Genomic DNA, 7,923 nt, shown 5'->3' on the forward strand with positions numbered 1-7,923 from the left:
ATCATTGAACCGTCAATCACGCCCTCCCTCCCTCCCTGAAAGCGCCTGAAAGGCAATCTGTTCGTGCACTTTTCTGCTCAGTGACAGCGCGGGCGCCACAGCACTGCGAGCACGGAGCCCGCTGCAGTTATGGCCGTTGTCAACTCCTCGCACCTTATCGTCCACCTCTTCCACAGTCAGCTGCTGAGAAATAGGACTACTTTTCAATGGTGCTGCGAGCACTGGTGGACCATGGGGGACGTTTTACCAACATCAACGTCAGGTGGCCAGGCAAAGTTCATGACGCGCGTGTTTTCAGGAACTCTGGTCTGTTTAGACGCCTGCAGGAAGGTAGTTTCTTCCCGGACCACAAAATAAGTCTTGGGGATGTGCAGATGCCTATAGTGATCTTCGGGGACCCAGCCTACCCGCTAATGCCCTGGCTCGTGAAGCCCTATGCAGGCGCCTTGCACAGCGACAATGAACTCTTCAAGTACCAGCGAGCAGCGAGCAGCGTGACCTGTGACTGTTCAGTTTCTTTACAGAGAAGCTGAAGCTGCCCCTGTTTCTTTACCAAGTTACTGTTGACTAGCATCTGCAGTTACATACCCCGCCCACCCCGCTTCCCCAACTTCCAACACACGTTTAAAAATAAAATACATGTTCCACTGTAACTTTACAAAGGTTTCTTTATTGATGACTTTGCGTTAAAGGGTTGAAACTGGGACGCAGACTGTGCTGGGTAGGGTGTGCGGTGATGTAAAGACCGCCTCTAAACTCGAGGAATGACAGGCTCCTGCTCCCAGAGCGGTCTGCAGTGCCGGACTGGTTGTTTCAACGGAGCCTGCCATCTCTCCTTTTTGGGACTCTGTGTGCGGGGGCTATGTGGCCTTGTGGCGGGGGAGGACGGATACAGATTCCTCTGTATCCATGGCTCTGTGGTCCAGGACAGGGACCGTTGCATGAGATCTGTAACCCCTCTCCCCCGCTACAAAGTCATGTACCCCCCCACCCACACAGAACCTGCAAACCACCTCCCATACCGACCAGGGTGCCTACTGACTGCACTGTGTGTGTGACCTGCTGCTGATCCTGCCCCCATCTCTGTACCCTGCTAAAGGTGACTGTCCTATGCAATACCCTACCCCCTTCCCCACCCACCCCTTCAAACGCAGCATTGTGTAAAAAAGCATGACGGAAACAGTAATTAACAGCAAAGTATTTTTAATAATTAACCAGACAGTCAGGGGATGAAACTGGGATTGGGGCTAGGGTGAGTCAGGAAGGGAAGGAATTCTCAAAAATTAGGGTATGAGAGCTTTTGGGTACTTGAGCACTCTGCTGGGGTGCAGTGACAGTTTTCACGGCCCCTGGTGCCACTCCTTCTGGTTACTTTGGGTGACGGGAGGTATGGGACTTTGTGGTGGGGGAGGGCAGTTGCAGATACACTGCGGGGGGGCTCTGTCCTCCTGGCTGCGGTCCTGCAGAACATCCACAAGGCGCCGGAGTATGTCCGTTTGCTCCCTCATTAGTCCAAGCAGCGTTTGAGTCGCCTGCTTGTCTTCCTCACGCCACCTCTCCTCCCGTTCGCTGTGTGAGCGCTGGTACAGAGAGAGGGTCTCCCTCCACTGGCTCTGCTGGTCCGCCTGGGCTCGAGAGCACCTCATAACCTCAGCGATCATCTCGTCCCGTGTCTTTTTCTTTCGCCGCCTAATCTTTGCCAGCCTCTGTGAGGGGGATGCTGTGGCAGGTCTGGAGACAGTTGAGGCTGTGTGATGGGAAAAAGGGAGTGAATTCCTTGCAAAGGTAAATTTTTGCGAACAATGAACACACTGTACTCTGTGTCTGTGAACAACACCATGCATAGCACCTATCTCGTCCGCACTCCTGCAGCAGGCAATCCTGAAATCATCAACTCTGCCCCTGTTCCACCCCATCGCAGTGTCCCCCGACCCTTGCACTTCTGGGTTGAGATTCCCAGTGCCTGATGTTGCAAATTTCAGTCTCACGGGTGGTTCTGGGTACATGTAGTCAGTCATTCCTTCCTCCGGGAAAGCAACGCCAGACAATCATTTTGAGCCCGTTTTCCCTGGATTACCCTGGATTACCATGGAGCCTGTTTTGCCTTTTGTCACTGTCACCGTATGTGTACTAGATGCCGCGGACAGAGGCGATTCAGCAGCGCTACACAGCAGCATTCATTTGCTTTTGCATGACAGCAGAGATGGTTATCAGCCATACTGTACCATCTACCATGCCATTGTAAATTGGCAAGGTGATGATGGTTACCAGCCGTATTGCATTATACCTTCTGTTGCTGTCATAGGTGCCCCTGGCTGAGATCAGCCGGGGGTGCAAAAGACAAAACTGGGAATGACTCCCCGAGTCAATCCCTCTTTTATGGTATCTAAAAATAGAATAATTCCTGCATAGAATATGGGGCTAGTGTAGTAGAGATCCAGTGTTCCAGAGAACCAGAGAGCACAGCTGCTCCATGTCAGCTTATTCAGGAATGATGAGCTGCATGGCATTCACAGGGGGGTGCTCTTGCAACAACCCCACCTGTTGCTTCCCTCCTCCCTCAGCCTTCCCGGGCTACCGTTGCAGTGTCCCCTGATTTGTGTGCTGAAGTAATACCGAATGCAGGAATAAGAAACAGTGACTTGTTACTGAAATGAAATAAGGGGAAGGCAGCCTCCAGCTGCTATGATTGTCCAGACAGGACATTAAGCAGTGTGTGGGAGAGGAAAACAGCATCCTGCTGCTATGACAGTCCAGGCAGTACAGAATCTTTTCTTTACACATGAAGGGCGGGGGCTGATGGAGCTCAGCCCCCTGTTGCTATGATGAAGACGGTTAGCAGGCCGTCTACTTATGGGCTGATGAGGAGGACGGATACCAGTCGTATTGCACTACACCATCTACAGCAAGGCTGATGATGATGATGACGCCAGATATCAGTCTTACTGCACCATCAGCCACCCATGAGGCGGGACGGGGGGGAGGATGCTACAGTACAGTGCCGCAGCATCGCGTCTACCAGCAGCATTCAGTACACATAGGGTGACATTTAAAAGAGTCAAGAGACGATTTTTTTTCCTTTTCCTTCTGGGGGTGGGGGAGGGGGGTACATTGACGAGCTATGCCCTGAACCGCCGCGGACAATGTGTTTGACCGTTCAGGTATTGGGAGATCAGCCAAGAATGCAAATGCTTTTCGGAGACTGCAGGAACTGTGGGATAGCTTGCGTCCTCAGTCCCCCCTCCCTCCATGAGCGTCCATTTGATTCTTTGGCTTTCCGTTACGCTTGTCACGCAGCAGCGTGCTGAGTCTCTGCTATGCCGTCTGTCCGGAGATTTTTTAAAAATACTTTGGACCAGGCGTAACATTACAGTAATTCCCCTAATTAGATGCAGGAGTCTCCGAGCGAGATCACCCTGAGGACGGTCACTGAAGGAGATAGAGAGCGCATGCTGCGTGAAAGCTAGCACAAACCAGGGCCCTATGCAGCCATGCTTGGGGAGGCAGTGCTCCCTGAGTACCTCATGAAAGCCAGGCGCGGGAAAGTGTGCTACCACGGAGCACCCAGTAAGGCAGCTCTCCCCAGGAATCTTCTGCGGAGGCTTTTCGATTACCTCCAGGAGAGCTTCGTGGAGATCTCCCAGGAGGATTTCTGTTCTATCCCCATATATATAGAGACCTCCTTTTCACATACTTCAGATTCCTGTTATATTAAGAATAAAAGTTTACATGGTTAAAGCACTTACCGACTGCTCCTTCCCCTGATTCAGGGTCCGGGTTAACGGCCGGGGAGGGTTGGTAGGGGATCTCCGTGACGGTGATGAAGAGATCCTGGCTGTCGGGGAAACCAGCGTTGTAAGCGCTGTCGCCTGCCTTGTCCGCCACAAACCCTTCCTCATCTTCCCCGTCCGCGAACATCGCCGAGGAACTGGCCGTCGACACTGTCCCATTGTCAGAGTCCATGGTCACTGGTGGGGCAGTGGTGGCAGGCTCCGTAGCGTCCGTTTGCCGCTTTGATTTTTTGGTAGCCTTGTCTGGGGTCCTTGATTTTCACGCGGCGCTGCGTTGCATCCCGCCTGTATCCTCTGTCTCTCATGGCTTTGTAGACTTTCTTGTAGGTGTTTGCATTCCGTTTTTTGGAGCGCAACTCCGAAAGCACAGACTCCTCGCCCCACACACCGATCAGATCCAAGACTTCCCAGTCAGTCTATGCTGGGTCCCTCTTTCTATTCAGAGATTACATGAACTCCTCTGCTGGAGAGCTCTGCATCGCTGCCGGTGCTGCTGAGCTCGCCCCGATGTCCAACCACGAAATGAGATTCTAACTGTCCAGACAGGAAAAGGAATTCAAATATTCCCAGGGCTTTTCCTGTGTGCCTGGTCAGAACATCCAAGCTCGGACTGCTGTCCAGAGCGTCAACAGAGTGGTGCACTGTGGGATAGCTCCCGGAGCTACTAAGTTCGATTTGCATCCACACCTAGCCTAATTCGACATAGCCATGTCGAATTTAGCGCTACTCCCCTCGTCGGGGAGGAGTACAGAATTCGAACTAAAGAGCCCTCTATGTCGAATTAAATGGCTTCCTGGTGTGGACGGGTGCACGGTTAATTCGAATTAACGCTGCTAAATTCGAATTAAAGTCCTAGTGTAGACCAGGCCTAAGTGTTCAACAATTGGAACAAATGTTCCCAGAGGTAGGAGGAGAACCCAGGAGTGTGACAAAGTGGGACTGTTCTTAATGTTTCCTCTGAATACTGTAGGGGTGCCTCAGTTTCCCCTATGCATTTCTTAAGTCTCTAGGTGGTGGGATAAGGGGGTGTAATTGTTGCAGAGGAAAGGATCAGTGTGCATAAATAGGCAACACTCTGTCTCCTGGCAACTAATGGCCTGGGCCCTTCCCCCCTGCAAGGAGACGCTAAAGGGCTTGGAGAACAAAGGAATCAGGTGACCTCCTGGCCCGGGAAAGGACAAAGCCCAGAGGAGGAGGGGCTGGAGAGTCAGTTTGGAGCTGGCTGGGGACGGGAAGTGAGGGCAGACGTGGGGGTCTGGCTCACTGCCCCCCAGAATGGACCCGGCCGAGATGTCCTGTTCTCTGTACCTACAAGCTCTGTTTTAGAGCGTGTTCCTGTCATCTAATAAACCTCTGTTTTATTGGCTGGCTGAGAGTCACGTCTGACTGCAAAGTTGGGGTGCCGGACCCTCTGGCTTCCCCAGGACCCTGCCTGGGTGGACTCGCTGTGGGAAGCGCACAGAGGGGCAGAGGATGCTGAATGCTCCAAGGTCAGACCCAGGAAGGTGGAAGCCGTGTGAGCTTCTTGCCCTGAAGACAGAACAGGGGAGTCCTGACTTCTGTCTCCAGGACCCTCTCTCCTGTCCAGTTCTCAGGCAGCTCCTGCTGGTAGCAGGATAACCTTGGCTCAGGCCCTGGCAGTTTCCTGCCCCCCAGTCTCTCGAGGGCAGCTTTCATCTCCTTGTTCCTCAGCGTGTAGATGAGGGAGGGCTCTCCTCTCTGGATCAGCACTGACTGCAATACTCCAATATGATGCATGGGGCGCTGTTCTGCAGGGAAGTGGGGCAGGCGATCAATAGAGGGAGCTGTCTGCTAGCAGCCAGGGCTGAACCCAATGCACCAGTGCACTGCTACAGGGTGCTGTGCTGCAAGGAGCAGGGCAGGGGCTCAGTAGTGCAGTGACACTCCCCCCGCCACACCACCACCAGTATCTCCCACCCTACAACACCCCACATTTCCCTACACAAATACACACCTGTTCCCCCTCCCTCCTGCAACCCACATTCCCCTGTGCATATATACATGTTTCCTCTTCCTCCTGCACCCTGAGGTCACACACACACACTACTTCCTTCTCTCCTGCACGCCTCATTCCCCTGCACTCCCACACCAGTTCCACTCCTTCTTGCATTCCTCTTTTCTCTGCCTACACACACAATGTTTCCTTTCCCTCTTGCCCATGTCCCCACATAATCTAAGTTTCCTCTGCCTGCCTTCACAATATATATAATCATGTGAATGGTAATTTTGGCGGTTATTTTTCAAACCGGAGGTTTATCTGCCAGCACATAAAATTGTCTCCTTTAGAGAAACTCACAAAGAACTTCCATCTTTCAAAATGGCCTCCCACCTCCTTAGTTCTCAAGGGGAGTGAAACCACAGCTTCCCTTAGATGAGCTGCCCTTTTTCAAAATGGCCACTCCCTCCCCTTGTTTGCAGCATGAATGAAGCCAGAAACCACCACTTTTAAGGCTTTTATGGACAGCCTATGGCTTCAGTCCTGGTGAGAACAATGGGAGACAGATGACCACCAAACTGGGTGAGTTATTTCCTGAGTCTCATTGAGAACAACAGGAGATGTCAGCCATCTTGGAAGAGGGAAATGCCAGTTCTACATGGACTTCTCTGTAGTAGCAAATTGTTCATCAGACCCTTCTGAAGGAGAAATTTTCACTTATGAAAAGTAAAGGAGGAGGGGGAAATGACCATTAATTCTAATTAAAGTCTTCAACTGTAATCAGTACATAAGATTTCAGTGAATTTTAACCATAAAGGAAGTTTGACACCTCAGAGCTATTGTTATTAAGATCCTTCAGTTCAAAGAAATGATCCAACACCAGGTGTTAAATATTAAAAGGACCCATTTTAATCCATAAACAAATTAACTGATTTATTGGTAAATTGTCAGAAAAGTAATTCTGTGTCCAGAGAGTAAGAGCTATAATATTTGCCTATGCTGTGATTTTTTTTCATAGATTCCTGGATTTTAAGGCCAGGACCATAAGATCATCTGGTAACACAGGCCAAAGAATTCCATATGGTTACTCCTGTAGTGAGTCCAATAACTTGTGTTTGACTAGAGGCTATCTTCCAGAAAGGCATCCCACCTCAATCCGAAGACTTCCAGAGATAGAGAATCCACCACTTCCCTTGGTTGCTGCTGTTAATTAATCACCTTTCCTGTTAAAAAAATGCATGGCTTGTTTCTAATTTGAGTTTGTTGGACTTCAGCTTCCAGTCATTAGTTCTTATTGTGCCTTTCTCTGCTGGATTAAAGAGGTATTAGTACCTGCTCTTTTCTCCCCATGAAGGTTCTTATACTCCTGGGATCGGCAACCTTTGGCACGCGGCTCGCCAGGGTAAGTACCCTGGCTGGCTGAGCCGGTTTGTTTACCTGCCGCATCCACAGGTTCAGCTGATCATGGCTCCCACTGGCCACGGTTCACCACTCCAGTCCAATGGGGGCAGTGGGAAGCGGCACAGGATGAGGGATGTGCTGGCCGCCACTTCCCGCCACCCCCATTGGCCTGGAGCAGCGAACCGCGGCCAGTGGGAGCCACAATTGGCCGAACCTGCAGATGCAGGAGTGAAATTAGGAAGGCCAAATCACGCTTGGAGTTGCAGCTAGCCGGAGATGTTAGGAGTAACAAGAAGGGTTTCTTCAGATATGTTAGCAACAAGAAGAAAGTCAAATAAAGTGTGGGCCCCTTGCTGAATGAGGGAGGGAACCTAGTGACAGAGGATGTGGAGAAAGCTAGTGTACTCAATGCTTTTTTTGCCTCTGTCTTCACAGACAAGGTCAGCTCCCAGACAGCTGCACTCTGCAGCACGGTATGGGGAGGAGGTGACCAGCTCTCTGTGGGGAAAGAAGTAGTTCGGGACTATTTAGAAAAGCTGGACGAGCACAAGTCCATGGGGCTGGATGCGCTGCATCCGAGGGTGCTAAAGGAGTTGGCCGATGAGATTGCAGAGCCATTGGCCATTATCTTTGAAAAATCATGGCGATCGGGGAAGGTCCCGGATGACTGGAAAAAGGCTAATGTGGTGCCCATCTTTAAAAAAGGGAAGAAGGAAGATCCAGGGAACTCCAGGCCAGTCAGTCTCACCTCAGTCCCTGGAAAAATCATGGAAC

This window comes from Mauremys mutica, chromosome 13 (assembly GCF_020497125.1).
Source record: "Mauremys mutica isolate MM-2020 ecotype Southern chromosome 13, ASM2049712v1, whole genome shotgun sequence".
In the NCBI taxonomy this organism is placed as follows: domain Eukaryota; kingdom Metazoa; phylum Chordata; order Testudines; family Geoemydidae; genus Mauremys; species Mauremys mutica.